Source organism: Pempheris klunzingeri, chromosome 10, assembly GCF_042242105.1.
Source record: "Pempheris klunzingeri isolate RE-2024b chromosome 10, fPemKlu1.hap1, whole genome shotgun sequence".
Lineage (NCBI taxonomy): Eukaryota > Metazoa > Chordata > Actinopteri > Acropomatiformes > Pempheridae > Pempheris > Pempheris klunzingeri.
In genome coordinates this window covers 23680857-23697321 of record NC_092021.1, presented here as the reverse complement: position 1 = coordinate 23697321, position 16465 = coordinate 23680857, and positions in this window count along the sequence as shown.

The window sequence follows — 16465 nt, the reverse complement described above, 5'->3', positions numbered from 1 at the left end:
CTTTTAATGACTGATCTGATAGAATATAATGATCTGATAGAATATAATGTTATATGCTCATATATATATATATATATATATATATATATATATATATATATATGGCTATATATATATATATAAATATACTCTCAAGTAACAACAGAATTGTTTTTTTATATCCCCACTTCTGCACATGATACACCTCCTTCATTGCAGTGGGAAACATCATTATCAGTCATGTGTTGTGGCTACATTGGTTATTTTAACAATATAATAGATCAATATTTGGCTCTCTTTAACTCGTGGGCCTCTTTGATCCAATCAATCAAACATGATCTCCTCAAATTTTAACATCACTATGAAAATCTGCAGCAGTTTACCTTTTTTGGTTTTTAGTGGAATACCTTAACGGGTGGTTTGTCATTAAATGTGGTGCAGATAGCTTTTGGACCAAGAAGAGGATTCCTACTATTCTTTGTCATCCCCTTACATTTCATCTCCACCATGAGGTCTACAGTGCCAAGAAATGTGGTTCACACATGCAAACATTTATGTTGCATTTGCGTTCACCATCCTCCAATCCAGTCCAATCCAAGGTTATTTATGAAGCACATTTAAAAGCAACTGATCCAAAATGCTGTGCAATCAGAATAGAAACACAATAAGTGAAGTTATTTAAAAAAACAACATCCTCAAATTCTAGCATTTATCATTTACTTCCATCCTCGTCTTCTCCTTCCTCGCTGCTTCCGTCTCTCTTCCTCCAACATTTACTAAATTCAGACACACTAAATGCCACGAAACTTTTTCTTCCAAATAAAAAAAAAAAAAAAAAATGTCAGCACCTCCTCACAAAGTAGAGGAGAGGAGTCTATGGAGAACAAGGAGGACAGATGAGGGATGGGTGGATTGAAAGACAGACGGGAAGATGGAAGGATACATGCAGAAGGAGCGCTGACAGGAGGTGAGGAGGCGGAAAGCAGTTTGAGAACTTTCAGACTGCACAGCAGAGAGTTTTGGAGGGGCATCTGCATGTGTGTTCGCGTTGTGTCTATCCATGTGGAATAACTGGTGTGAGTGTGTGTAGGTGTGTGTGTGTGGGTGGATACAGTATGTGCGATAAGGTTTCTGGTTCACAGACGTTTGGAGAAAATCACCAGAAGCGCAAACTAGAAAACTGCAGTTTACAGGATTTAAAATTTAGCTGTTTTTTTCACAAGCGCACACTCTCTGCTCTCAGCCTGCTTTCTGCTTCACATGACCTTCATTGAAGAGGGAAGCGAAGTCTTCCAGTAACATGATGTCATCTCTGAATAAAACATGTTGGTGTAGAGCACGAGTTCTCTGTTGGAACAATGATCTCATCGTTTTACAGGAAAAAATCTTCTCCTGAGCACAAAAAGGTTTCAATACGAGTGTCATCACATCAGATATGAAGACATGGCTTCATTTAAATGGATGGGTATATGCACACACACACACACACACACACTATTTATACACACATTTGCATAAAGAATGACTCATAACCCATCATCAAATCTTAAAAATACACTCCGTAATTATGTCAGACTGTTTTAGAGCACTTAACAGCTGCTCTAAATCCTTTCGTTTCCTCCCAGTGGTGAAGTTTCAGAACTTGCCAGGTAAGCTGTTTTTCCATTTGCAGTGTTTATACTAAGCTAAGCTAACAGCCAGCTGGCTCCAGCTTCACAATGAATGGACCAACATAAGAGTGGTATCTTCTCATCTCACTCTCAGAAAGCAAGTGAATAAAGTATCCATCCATCCATCCATCCATTATCTATACCGCTCATCCGTCAGGGATAAGGACCCTGACCCTAACACACAGGGACAGACAACCACTCGCGCTCAGAGTCACACCTAAAGGCAGTTTCCTAACCAATTAACCAAACCTGCATGTCTTTGGACTGTGGGAGGAAGAGTTCCCGGAGAAAACCCACGCAAGCATGGGGAGAACATGCAGACTCCACACAGAAAGACACCAGGTTCAAACCTGGATTCAAAACCTGGAACCTTCTTGCTGTGAGGCAGCAGTGCTAACCACCGCACCACCGTGCCGCCCCCAAGTGAATAAATGCATTTTTAAAAATGTTGAATGATTCCTTTAAAGCACATTGTATGGCTGCTACCTGCATGATCTTTCTACCTTGATCTGAAAGTATCAACAATGAGCTGGGAGGAAATTTGAGCCTGTAATTGCATGAAATGTATCTTGTTGTGTGAGCTCAAATGAAAATACTGTGCAAAGCATGATTTTCACATGGTTTTGGCTGTCGGATTTTTGGAAATAAATTTGTTTTTTTGTTTGCCAGTGCCAAACACACACACACACACATATACACACACTAAAATGCAATAATCACCATGGAAGTAGGATGGTGCCGCCAGCTCACTCATTTGGGTTTGGTTCGACAATAGCACCATAACATTATCCATAAGTGATGTGAAATCAGGGCCAAGCTGTGCAGGTGCAAAATAATTAAAATGCTAACACTGCCTCGTCAAAACAAACAAGTTAAGAAACAGAGAAATATAGACAGAAAAAAGCCAATCAACCAAGAAAAAAACGACATTTAAACCTGTTTAATCAATTTTACTGCTGATCATTTTAGCCGAGCAATCAAACTAATGAGTGCAAAGACGAGAAACTGAACATGCAGTAATTACAGAAGAACATCACGACCTCCTGCTTACACACCCCGGGCACAGGAAGTGACACGTGAGAGCAGGCAGTGGTTAATTACTATTGACACTCCGCTGCCGTCCCACCTCAGTTGCTCCTGATGCTAAAATAATTAATGCTGTCGTCGTCATCCCCGGTCCCTGTAGCCATGGCGATGAGGAGAATTTCCCCCAGGTCCCCCCCTGGTTGTCAAGCAGCAGTTAGCCAATGAGGAGCGTCAGTGAGAGTGTGTGTGTGTGTGTGTGTGTGTGTGTGTGTGTGTGTGTGTGTGTGAATATACAGTTCAGTGGTGATTGTTCTGAAAGATTCAAGATATTTAAGGGTTTAAGGTACCCGGCTTCAGTCCGGTCACGTTTTCAATCTGCCTTTCAAATAGGATATTTCCTGTGAATCAGTGCTAGACAGTCTTATCAACTTAGAAAGCAAAATGAAAGTTCAGTTTATTTACATCCTGCGATGTGGACATGGAAATTCATCTGTGGGTATGATTCAGTTTACAAGACTCAATAATGTTCTCTTTTGATACCAGTTCAAATGTTATTTCCCCCTTACATCAATATGAATCTACAAAAATGTGCTGACTTTGTCCCCCTGGATGTTTTGTGTGGATAGTAACACATTTCTAAAATTAATCTATTGTGTATTTAGGGTGCAACACCAGAAACGGGAATCTTAACTTCAAATTAACTGATTAAAGTCAAACAGTTTTTAATTCGTAGAGCTTCACAAACCGACACTTTGTCACTGTCTTTGGTTTCTGTTACCGAAGCAGAAAACACCCTTCTGCATCAATTAGACGCTCAGAGCAACTAGTCCGACCGTCCCTTCATTCCAAATAGTTAATGAAATCATTAAATACTGAAGCCGCTTACGGTCTAATACCGCCGCAGGGACACCAGACTATCATCATCATGGTAACAATAAAAAAAACTGTGGTTAACGGTGTGAAACTGTTACAGTTTGGTTAGGTTTAGGCAGTAAAGCTATGAGGTTGGAATTAGGAAAAGTTGGTGTTATTTGAGTAATTTAAGCTTCAGTTTCATTCTCACAATCCTCATCTCCTGGGTCAAAGTCAAGTCCTTCGTTACAGGCTGCATGTTTTTAAAGGCTCAGACATTTTTCATCTATAAGTAAGTTTGGATGTATTCTGCAAAAATGATGATCAAGAAGGATTCAATATTTGATTTGAGTTTTTACTTTTTAAGCTTTTTAATATTAGTTCAAATGAAGTCATGCTGAGATGAGATTAGTGGTGGAAAAAAAAACTCCAATCACAACAAAACGTGGAAAAACTGAAGGCGTCTCAACACTGTTTTGCTCAATAACTGAATTCATAAATGCCTTTGTGAACCGTGAACACCTTTAGTGCCACTTAGGGCTAAAGTTACTGTGAAGCTCCTGAAGCAATGAAGAACAGTTTCATATATAACAGAACCCTTTGCTTTGCTCCTGGTTGCTGATCAATAGTTGTTATAAAATCAAATGAAATCAAAGCCTCTTCTGAGCCCTCAGTATTTTGGGAAATTTGTTTAACCAGTCTTACCCAGAGTCCGACCCAGAGCCCAGTTAAATCTGTGCTCTCTGTCCAGTAGAGCGAAGTGTCCCTGATGGTTTTAGCCTTTGCTTGGCACAAAGAGAATTCTCTAGTTTGTTCAACAACAACAACAATATAAACTTCACCCAGGAAATTCTTTCACATTTGTGAATTAAAACATCAGAAGCAGAAATAATTTAATGTAGGAACAACAGCCCATGAGCCAAACCTGCAGCGGCTGTACATGACTAAAAGAACATTACAGTATACCCATGTGCACTTGGAGGCTCCAAAACCGTGGGCATCAGTCTGCTGCTATGTCAGCCTCCACTTTTCTGGATCCAGGCTTCACAATATTTTGAACCTGGCTGCAGGGATTTGCCCTCAATCAGCCACAAGAGCATTAGTCAGGTCCAATCCTGATGTTGGGTGATAAGGCCTGGCTCACAGCCGGCATTCTCGTTTAGCATGAAGGTGTTGGGGGGGACAGGGGTTGAGTTCAGGGGTCAGTCGAATTATTCCACAACAAAGTGGAAAAGCATTTCTTTATGGGCCTGGCTTTGTGACCGGGGGCATTGTCATGTTTAAACAGGAAAGGGCCAAGCACAAACTGTTGACCCTAAAGGTGGACGCACACTATTGTCTGAAATATCACTGTATCCTGTTGCATTAAGAGTTCATGGGAGTAGCATAAACAACAGAAACAGTAGTTAGAGTACATATGCAGACAGGGATGTCCCACAGTCCAAACAGAACATTTAACAATCTAAAGATGCTCCTACTGCTTTGAAAAGATTCCTGAGGTGGAAATCTTTGGATTTGCTGATGCTAAGAGTGATTTCATATATTTCTCTTGACACTGATGATTTGAACAGAGGTATTGTGGTTTCACTTCCATGAGCCATATTAGCAGCATTTTATTTTTCTGTTGTTGTTGCCTGCGATCATCTTGCACCATATCAGGTCACATTGATTTTTGTTTTTGTTCTTCACAGTAATCTCATACACTCTCCCCATGAGTGTAGGCCTCTTCTTCCTCTGCTTTCATATCTGTTAACCGCACCGGCTTTTACGGATTGAATCGCAATGAGTACGGGGACAAACAATTTGTGACAATGCACTTGAAAAGGATTATGGGATACTTGACATTTGTATGTGCGCATATATGTGCGCATGCCCATGTGGATCAGAAGGTGTCCTGGTGGTCCTCTGTTTTCTGTCGGACCCTCTAATCCTTTTAAATCAGCTTTGTTAATCCCACTTTCCTCTCACAGCTGCTGTGGCTTCATGCAGGCACACTGAAGCGTTCTTACCACCGTGGCTGCAGCTTCTGCCCGCTTTAAAGGAACAATGACGAATTTTTCGAAATATGCTTGTTTGCTGATTTGCAGACAGAATAAGATTAGAAGATTGATATTAATGTCCTCTCAGTGCCATGGAGAGAACAGCGAGTCCACTTCCAACGTTAAACTACAGGATGAAATGAAAGAAAAACAGAAATCAGGGAATTAAATCAAGTGTTTTAAGTTATAAAGTACAAATTACAATTTCTCTTAACATATAATGAGTAAATGTCATTCACACACCTGGCAAGTCACAAAAATGTTGATGCTGAACAAATAGGTAAAATGTCAACTGACATATTTGATGTTAACAGACAATTTTAATTTGTTTAGTTTCTTTTCTTTCATTTGTTTTTGCCAAAATAAAGTTCTCCCCCTAACATTAACCAAAGTGCTTTGGTGTGACTGTGATGGTACATAAATATTATGTTTCATTAACTCAAAGTAACGTCATCTGTGAACATAATCCAGGTAGCACTTACATCTGTCAGCACAACATAATTAGGAAAACAACTTAATGATGTACAAACATAACCTCGGTAGAGCTGAGGCTGTCATCACCTCTTTTAAGACCAACTATAGGAAAGAGAGACAAACTAAAGATAAACATTTAGCCGATAAATTAACAAGGAACTCAGGTCTGTTCTTTAGCTAATCTGTAGGATTAATGTAACATTTCAGCAACTAAAAAAGTCCCATGTGGCCTAAATGGCGTTTTCTCTGTCACAGTCTGTCACCTTGAACTGCAAACAAAGCGTATTATTCTTCAACACTGCAGAGAGAGAGAGAGAGAGAGAGAGAGAGAGAGAGAGAGAGAGAGAGATGCAACAAAGGTTGAGATTTGAACCGGGGATGTTGCAGTTTATGGTGCATGTTTCAAACTCTAAACCAGGGGGGCACCTCAGAGAAGTTATTTCTATGTGCTCGGTGTCACCTCAGTTTAATGTCTGTGAGTCAAGCCAGTGGAAAATGGAAAATACGTGTTCGCTGTCTGACTGAACTTGAGCACGTCTTTAAAGGTTCTTTTTACGACATTCAGAACAATATGCCATTAAACAGCCGTGTGCTGTAAAGATGCAGTAGATAACAATGGGATGTTATGTCGTATAAACAACCTTAAAAGACATATTCAGGTTATTTGTTAGGTTAAGTTACCGTTCCCCCTCCAAAGAATCCCCACCACATCAGCGTGGGACCTTGTGAGCTGTGCTTTTGGGGGCAATAGGCCTTGGTAGAGTCTCCCAAGGAAAAAGGTTCCACAGTAGAGCAATTCAAAGACCCTCTATGAACCGGAAGCCAGAGAGCCGTGTTACCGCCCAGATTATGGACACCAGGGCCCCCTTGTAGAGCCACACCTGGGAGGGGAGCTCGTCTGCGGTGTCTGGTGGCTGGGCTTTGATCCACAGGGCCTGCTGAGCATCCTTTGAGCCCACCACCCACGGGGAGTGACACTGGGGCACTGTAAGCCTGGTGACAGGCAAAGACGAGGTCCTGGGCACGTGGACCCCCTGCATCTCACAAGGGCGTTAGTGATGAGGAATGTCACCTTTCTCGGGGAAGGAAACGGAGCTGGTGGTGGAGGACATGGGCTCACCTCTATGTGCAGAGCTGGAACCAAATGGCACTGATTTGGTCTGAGATGAACATTTAAGGTTCTTAAATAAATTAAGTTTGATGAAATAGGTTGTTTTTAGTGACTCAAGCATTTACTAAAATTGTTTAATATGAAAGCAATGACTAGTTAAGCTGTTAAAGATATAACAAAATTAAAGAGAAATGTGGCTGTGAGAAGCAGCACAGCCGCTCCCCTGTGCCACTGCTGGGATTTCTTCTTTGTTTTGCAACTTTGCCCTTTTTCTCCTTCACCTAATCTCTCTCAAATATTCTCTCCAACTCTCCTACCACCCCCCTTCCCAAAGATCTGTTTATAGAGGCAGAGCCTTTGAACCCCGGCAGTCTTTATAGTTCAGAGGCTGTGAGATGGCAGCTGTTAATGTCAATGCTAATGATGCCTCCCCAACCTGTGAATGCTCAAAACAGCTCTGCACTGCCAGCTCACAGAGTCCAAGGAGGCAAATGTCCTGAATTCTTGTTTCGGAGAAGTCGGGTGTGGTGATGGTTTGGGAGGTGGTGAAACCAAAAAAAGTTGTTTTTTGTTGCTGTTGTTTTTTTTTCTAAATGAGGAGCTCCATGAATGTATTCAAGGAAAACAAAGATGAATGAGACAAACAGCCCAGAGTTGCTAAGCTTTTGCGTTGTTGCAAAAGTGACTAGAGAGGCTGCATTCTTCAGCATATCAACACTGAATTAGCATCTCGAAGCCCCAGGGACAGAAGCACTGGGAAGCCCCTTTTTTCCCCTGCTAAAGAAAACCTAAGGCGCGGCACAAAGCTGCAGGGAGAGAGAGAGAGAGAGAGAGAGAGTGAGACAGATCATAATGAGAACTGCTCTTACAACAGAGTGTCTGCAGCTGTGTCCTATTTCAAGCTCCTCCTCCTCCTGCGAAGGATGCAGCCGGTCCTTAAGAAGGCTGAAGGTCAGCGGGATGAACCTGCACGTCCTCCCAAATAAACCAGTCCATAGAGGATTTATCCTCATCGTCAGCTCATGCCTCGGACCTTCTCGGCATAATCAGCGACATAAGCAGTGGGGTGGAGCGCAGAGCACAAAGCAGGGGAAGGTGTAGAGTAGGTTTATGTCACCAATGCACTCTGGGTAGCGGAGAAGCCACCGTTGTGCCCAATTGTTTGCCAAGCTATTTGGCTAATTACAAAGCTGGTCACCATATCTGACTGCTGACATTCAAAGATCATTGTATGGTTCTCTGGTGGTTTAGTGCTGCTCTGAGACACAGAGTTTTTAGTTTATAATGAGTCGAATCAGGCTCAAGATCATAAGGTCGCTACAAAAACAAGGTCGAATGTGAAAGTGTAAAGAGTGAGTGGCACATAACGCCCAAAGAAACCTCCACAGTGTTCAGCGTCTCCACTCTCAGGTAGTCCTGCTAAAACATAGTTTGTTGATAGGTCTAGGGGATTCAATTCCCACTAAATCCTCCAGCTATTCCAGCTCCTAACAAGTCCCAACATACGCTGAATGCCTTAGTTGCCAATGACAGAAAAAGGATGCAGGGCCCACTTGAGCCGCTTCGACTGGGTGGTTCGTGCCGGACCAACCAATGCGTTAAGCTTGGTCGTTGGTTTAAGTGCATTTAGCTTAATGCAGACAGAAACGACTACAAAATACTTGAGCTATAATTCATTGTTCGAAACAGTCCCAACACAAGGATCTGTAGCCATCAGCAGCACGCCGACGCTCCTCTGATCTTCCTCTCGTCTCTTCTTTTCACTCCCCACCCCCACCTACCCTCTCAGCCGCTCACGTTGGATCACACCCACCTTCTTGATGTTTAACAATCAATCAGACAAATGACGGCCTGTGATCAGTTTACGACAACAAGTCATGATCATCACCGGCAAACTCAAGATACAGGAGTTTTCTAACAAGCTGATTATATTGGTCCTGTGTTGCTGCGACTGAGCACCGCTGACGTGGTTCTTTGAATGTTATTGGAACATCTGAGTTTTTGCCATTTTTTTGTAGTATTGCAGCGATACTGTTAAACCTAGTTGCAAATTCATGTTGTTGTCTGGGTTAATATTAAGTCAAGTTATCTCGCTGTTGAGTCCTTGTGTCTTTAAAAGCGTTTTTATTAGACACAGCTATGATACAGCTACACATTTACCTCATCCTGTATGTCCTTCAACCCCCCTTCTCTTTGCTGACTGCCTCCTTCTGGTTCTCTGTTTTGTTGAGCGAAGGAGACACCCTTCACTTCAAACTTTTTTTCTCCAGCTTCAAATGCATCTGTGTAACTGCTGTCTATTTATTTCAGCTTTCTGACTTCAGCTCCACCAACCTGTGTGCATTTCTGGCTCACATTCATCTTCAGCCAATTTATACCGTGATTTAACCTAGTTTTCCATTCCCCTGTTAGTTCTACTGTTCTTCACAATTAGCGTCCAACGCTAACTGGCTCTTAGTTAACAATTAGTGTCCTCTCCCACAATAAAACACTTCAGTAATAACTGCAGGTCTCCCTCCTCTCTCCCATCTGAAAAATACATAAACACATCAAAGCAATTCAATTAGATGCCCACAAAACACAACACAGAGATTATAATATTAAGCAAATGAAGATGCAGTTAGCAACTGGGCTCAGGCGCATTAATTAGACACAATCTGGATTGGAGATCCACCAGGAGAGGGCGCTAGGCGTGAATTACAAGTGTGAAAGAGCCCATTTTAAAATGTTTTTTTAAAACTTGCTCTGATTTGGTCTCCCATGGATTTTGGAGTTGGTCGCTCCCCAGTAGATGAGACATGACAGCAACAGCATGATCCAATTAAGTTTTCAACCTCAACAGCAATGGGACTTTTTCCACTGACTAAAGGTTTTCCATTGATGTGGACTCAGTGTTTCTCACTTAAACACATTAGCTGCATTCTTGAGGTCCGACAAACATTTACAGAGCAGACTTTTTAATTGTATAATCACTTGTGAGCCACCAGTGTAACTCCTCACTGTTGGATAGCTATACTACACCACACCACCACCATCGATCAGCAAAATAATGTGAAACCATCTGCAGGGGTTTGTATTGTGCTGTTTACATGCATCTGCATGATAAACACAATAAAGGGCTCTTAACAACATTGCTCCATATTACCAGTCGTGGCCAAAAACAATCGGGTGTGTTCAAGGGATGAGTTAAGGCCTGCTCCAACACAGATGTGGACAGCAGCAACACTATGCTGCAGTCAGTGCGGACACACGTGCGAAGAGGCGTGGACGTGACAAAAGTTACATCTCACAAACTGTTGCGGACTCTCGCGGCTGCAGATATGGAAAAAAGAATAATTTGAGCAGGAGAAAGGTGGTTGACTGGGTGCAGCAGCTCTTTGAAGTGGATGTAATGTCCTACATATCACAGGTACAAATTTTAAAAGTGTACCCTAATGTTAACTGGGAAGTGGTGAGGAGAAGCTAAAACCAAATGTGAGATCCAGGACTTGGTTTTGATAAAGCTTCGCTCAGAGTTCTGACCCAGTTGGACCTGGGCGGGTGCAGACTGGCCGGGAGGAGGGATTATAGTCTCTGAAGGATTTGATCATGATTGAGTTTTTTTCCCCAAATGGATAGGAGTTTAGACTTCTCTTTTGGAAGGAGCTGGTTTCTCTCCGTGTTTCTTTTTGGGAGAAATAGTCCGACTGAAACAGCAATTTCCCCAATTTCAGTTTTTAAATTCAGACAAGAGTGAAAGAACAGGCGCTCGCACATGCACACTGCTCATATATCCCATAGGCTGTTTTCAGACAGCACCACTCATTAACAAATCTCACCCAGCCGGAGACATGGAATTAACATGAAAAAGAAAAGTTATGGGCTGTAAGTGTTTAAAAGCTGGATAACTAAGAGGAAAATGTCAACAGATTCATAGCCTAGAGGCAGAAAACCCAAATCAAGAGCCATCTTTTTATCCTCCAGTGCAAAACTCAAACTCTGAGGCAGTTGGCAGTTGCATAGCAATTAGAGCTAGGATAAATCAATACCTCCCAGGATATGACACAGCGAAGAGGCTTCTTTTCACTAAAGCAATGAAGTATTAAGGTAAAAAACATATATTTATAAAGATGAGATGGGAACTCTGGCTTTGGTTTCATGCTCCGTAGGCACTGCCGAGCCAGCGATCACGTCAAAGCACCAAGAGGAAGCAGAGAATTGTTTTATGCAGCGTTAAATACATATATGCAGGTAACATGTTAGATCAGGGTGAAACAGGTCGATATCAAAATGTAAAATGCGGCAATTCTAATGATACTTCAATGAAATGTATGTAGTTTAGTGAAGATGAGGGTTTTTGGCAGATTAATTGTGATAAAAAGTTATGAAGGAATCAATGAATTATTTATTAACTTAGCTGTTTGTACATTTTCACCCTGCAAGAGTAAACACAACAAAAAAGAATTATAACTTATACAATAGAAGCCGACTGACCTTCCTCTTACATTTTAATTAATTCACATGAAAGAATACACATTTGTTTACCCTCACTTTCCTAATTTGTCACATTTCATAATTTCTGCAAACCATAATTAACTTCATACATTATCATAATTGGTTGTTTTTACTTGGTTGCACTGATGGGTTCAGTTTAATTAGTCTGATTATGGATAGTGTCGTGTGGATTGAGATGTTTTACTGCAGGTAAAAAGGATTCTTTCTGAAGGCATCACCCACTGAAGTCCCTGCAGGGAATGATGCAGGGCAGATGTCAACCGCAAGTGCTTTTTGCTTTCAGTGAAGACAAACACATTTACCTGCATTAGTACAACTTCAACATGACAGTGGCAGCTTGAAATTATCTAATTTTTCTAATGTCATGTTGACGCCTATAAAAGAAGCAGTGACCATGAGATTATATATATATATATATATATATACACACACACACATATATATATATATATATATATATATATATATATATATGTACACTGCTGCCCATACAGTTGGAATAAAATGTTTTTTTTACCTCTTCTCATGAAATGATTGTGACAATGTGATTTATTCTTGATAAATAAAGTGTATATCTTCTCAACTTTATTGATCAAACTCTTCCAAACATATCACAGTGAAACTTAAACCACAATTAACCTTTGCAAACTGTGTTATTGAACAATTCTTCCAACTGTATGGGCAACAGTGTATATCAAGGCAGTAAGGTTTTGCAAAATAAAAGCCTCCAATAAAACATGTTCACATGAAACTAATTTCCAGGTGACATTGAAGAAGGACTTTGGCATTCACACATTTCCATATGAACATATGAAGCCATGTGACTGTGTACGGTGTCAGTAGCGTGATCAACGTGCCCAGTGCAGTTTATTCTTAGCCAGCGACTAAACAAACATCTGTTAGCAGTTCCTCAGTGTCATGAGGCTCGTGCATGTCCACATGTCACCCTCTGCAGCAGTGTGACTCTATGACGTGTTTTTAATAGTGACAACAATCAAAGTCTATGATGCTGGGAAATGAGATATATAAAGGTTTGCAGCAGTGTGACTCTATGACGTGTTTTTAATAGTGACAACAATCAAAGTCTATGATGCTGGGAAATGAGATATATAAAGGTTTGGCTACTCAGACTGTTATTCCCCCAGAAATATGTTGTTGCTGTAACCACAGCAACCAGGAAACAGGAAGCAAGAAATGGTAAGCAGGAAACAGGAAGCAGGAAATGGGAAGCAGGAAACAGGAAGCAGGAAGTAGGAAGCAGGAAATAAGCAGTTGTCAGCTCAGCGGTTAAGACGTTATTCTTCTTTTCCCCTCTGCGCTAAAGCAACGTCTGTGAGTATTATTCATCGAATGACACGAAGCCATATATTTTTCAATGCTTTATTGAAAAAATACACAAATAAACAAGTATGGCAACTTGATTTAACAGACATTGTAACAATATAAAGAGAAGGGAACATCAACTTATCTCAAAATATAATACATACATTTGGTGCTTCAACATAATAAATTCAGAGCGGACTGAGGTAGAGGTGCTAAGTTAGTGAGTTGCTGGTTGTCGTACGTCTTAGTGAGATCGAGTCGTTGCTGGTTTGAGTCTTTTCATGGGCTTTGAGAGCAACTTTAAAATACTGAGTGGAGGTGAATGAGGTAAACTAACTCAGCCTTCACTTTGATGCTTGAAATGACATTTTGACGCTGAGTTTAAAAAGTTAGAATGGATGTTCTTTACTGGCAGTGGTGTCATTCTATGTGTGTGTGTTGTTGTTGTTGTTGCTGCTTTTAGTTTTTATACACAGGTGTGGCGCACAGCAAAGGTCTGAAAATAATGATCACCCTCTCAATATAGGCCACATTAGCATCACATTAACCTTTGGGAAGTGTGTGTGTAGGTGTAGGTGTGTGTGTGTGTGTGTGTGTGTGTGTGTGTGTGTGTGTGTGTGTGTGTTTGGGTGTGAGCCAGGGTTAGAGGAGAAAAGGGTCAAATTCTTTCTCTCCTCCTTCTCTCTCTGTAATTCCCTTGAAGTCGATGTCACGTACTCTCCTCTTCCCTTTCTTCTCCCATTCTCCTTCTTCATTCATCTTTCTTTTAGCATTTATGTGTCTCTTGGCACGAAAAAATAACCCAAAATAACAAAGTTATTGGCATTAAGATGCACTGTCCTTTGTTCTTTTTTGTCTTTATTCCATTTTATAAAAGACAAACAGCTTCCAACATATATTTTGGGTTTTTTTTGTTTTTTTTCCAGGTGCATTCATGTATAAAAAAAGCCATAAAGTATATCCCCCTTTTCTCTTCCAACATTGTGGAGCCACAAAGTGTAAATACACATCATACGCACACCTTTTAGCTCAGGAAAACAGGTGAACAAATAGGTTAGACAATAACATCACAAATGTGTGAGCAGCCCTGTATTTGTATGCGTTGTTTGGTGCTGGAAAACTCTCCCACTATAGTTTTGCTCTGAAAAGTTTGTATCTGGCTCCTTATGGGTTTCCAGCATGTTTCACAGCTGTTGCATGCACTCCAGTGGCAAACCACTGTCAGGGTGCCATGTGGAGCTAGACGGGTCGCTATTTCGTCTTTCACAGCCACCGTGAGCAAACAAACCTGCTCTCCGGCGTCACCAATTAGGAAATAGAAGGTGGGTCAGAACATTTGGGTTATTAAAATAAGTCTAAATGTCTTTGTTGCTGTTCCTTCGTCCTTCGTCCTTCGTCCCACTTCCCTTCCGTTGAAATATCCAGAGAGTGATTACGCCTCTTCTCCCTCCATCAAACTCATGCTAAAGTCACAACCCAGTCCCATACATGTGCATACATTCATGGACACACACACACACACACACACACACACACACACACACACACAGTCAGTTGGTTCTGTCAGTGCGCCTCTAATTCTGTGATGAACTGTCCTTGTTCATGACTGACAGCTCCCTCGCTGTCAGTAAATATGGGATTTATGGAGTGCAGTAACTGCCCTGAGGCTCTGCAGCATACTGTGTGTGTGTGTGTGTGTGTGTGTGTGTGTGTGTGTGTGTGTCTCACACTCTGGCTGTATCATGGACTGCTATGGGCTGACTGGATTATAGTACAACCAGCTATGGATGATTACAGGGCAGGGAGAGGAGAGTCTGACAGCTGGAGAAGCATTTAAAGGAAGATGCTGTAAAAATTTGGGAAACAACCGTCAAGCAAACAAAAAATATATTTACATGGCTGAAACCGAAGGCTTTGACTCTCTGCTCTCTGCTGACTTGTGTTGATGTCAATAACATGATCCCTTTTGAGGAAAATAGGTTTGATTTGATAGTTTGGCCTAAAAATGTATCGTCTTCGGGTCATTTTTGCTCCATTTGTTACTCAGATACTCGATAATTCAAGTCAACGAGTCAACTTTCCACTTGTACGCGTGTAATTTGAGCTTCATCTGCACAGGTTTTCCTTCGGGTATTGCATGTAATGGTAATGCAATATTTCCAACACAGTAGAGCAGCATCCATGTAACTTGTAGGTTGTCTTTTTGTGCTGCAAAAATACCGTACTAAATTCAGTATGTAACAGCTCGACACTGGTAAGTAGTGGAGTGGCAGTGTTTTAAAGGGGATTTCATGGTTTATGAAAAGGATGGAGGGAGGATTATGAGAGGAAAGAAGGGGCCAAAAAAAACCTTATAACCCCCTTTCCAACATACAGTCTTTACAAAAACACACAGAAGAATATCTTAAACTCAAAAGACTTAAATATAAAACACATTTAGAGTCATAAGTCAACAAAAGATAAGAATTTTCTGGCACTGCCACATTTCCTTAAATACACAGACCGTCTCTCTTCATGTCTTGACACATTTAATGACATTTATTGTCTCTGTATCTGTGTGATGGTGGCACATTTGATCAGTCTTTGTTCATCACCAGCAAACACACAGACAAGCTAACTACAAAGCTCAACTGCAGCGAGGTTCAATCACCCCAATGTCATTTCTAAGCTCCATCTAAGTAGAATTTAAAGTGTGTGTGTGTGTGTGTGTGTGTGTGTGTGTCTCTCCATCTTCCCTCCTCTCTCCTCCCTCCCAATTTTAAGCCCAGCGCTGAGCCACTAATGGAGGACAAGCCTGTTAGAGCAACATGCCACGCTTTACTACCAGCACACCAGGGACACACACACACACACTCACACAAACTCACAGATTCAAGAATTCATACACAAACACACAGGCAGACAAAAAAAAAAAAAAAACATACAAGAAGATAACGCACAGGAATGCTCTGCAATCAGAACACATACACACAGATGAATTCTCAGGGAAACAACAAGCATTCAGTTCCATTATAGGCAACTCGCAAACACACACCACAGCAAACACTAAACACACCCTCATGCACATCCCAGTAGAGTACACCACCATAGCAACAGCCTGCAAACAGCTTATCTATTCAGTGATGCAGCCGTCGTCTCTCAGCGTGAGCAGAGCCTCCAATTATACCTTCATTTGTTTGTCAGTTGTTTTGAAGTCAACATGAAAAGCAGCAGAAACAAGCTTTACAGTTTACAGCTTATAACGGCATCAGACCTCGGCACCACTTCTCATCGTACGTCTTATAAACATGGCTTTATTCTCTGGAGCACAATGTGTCCAGCCACGGGGAAAAGGGTGGTTAAGTCTCCGGTGCTGTTCCAGGAATGCTAAAGGCATCTTAACACCGTTCACAGTGTCGGATATCAGTTTTGTTAGTTATCCACGCCGCCTTGTGATATGCACGTATAGGAACACTGAATAAAGATGCACATCATCAGTGTGCATCATTTCATCTGTA